This window comes from Macadamia integrifolia, unplaced genomic scaffold, assembly GCF_013358625.1.
Source record: "Macadamia integrifolia cultivar HAES 741 unplaced genomic scaffold, SCU_Mint_v3 scaffold1062, whole genome shotgun sequence".
NCBI lineage: Eukaryota > Viridiplantae > Streptophyta > Magnoliopsida > Proteales > Proteaceae > Macadamia > Macadamia integrifolia.
Genome location: NW_024868071.1, coordinates 64,074 through 64,543, shown reverse-complemented (window position 1 = coordinate 64,543; position 470 = coordinate 64,074).

The following is a 470-nucleotide window of genomic DNA, read 5'->3' as shown; positions in this document are numbered from 1 at the left end:
CGACCTCTACACTACTCTCCATAGTGCAATAGAAGAAAAATAAAATAAAATAAAATAAATAAAGCAGGGGGTTCAGGGAAAGGTGCACTTGAAAATGCCGCTAACAAGTAGTGGTAGACAACATTATTATTATTATTATTATTTTGCAGCAACAAAGGTGAAGCTGCTTCATGGGCGGCTTGCCTTTTTACGTTTTGTCTAGAGAGGCCTCGGGGTGTTGCATCGGCCCATCTGACGATGACAAGAGCTGGAGATAGAGAAGTCGATCAGGCCAGAGAGAGAGAGAGAGAGAGAGGGGCAGTGGGGATCGGAAATTTTTTCAAATTTTTTAGAATGAAGGCGGCCAAAGACCGTGAGGAAAGGGAAAGGAAAAGGTAAAAGAAGAAGAGGAAGCAAGACGGTGGAGCGGCGGTAATGAGAGAAGACGACCAGGCTAGAGAGAGAGAGAGAGAGAGAGAGAGAGAGAGGTG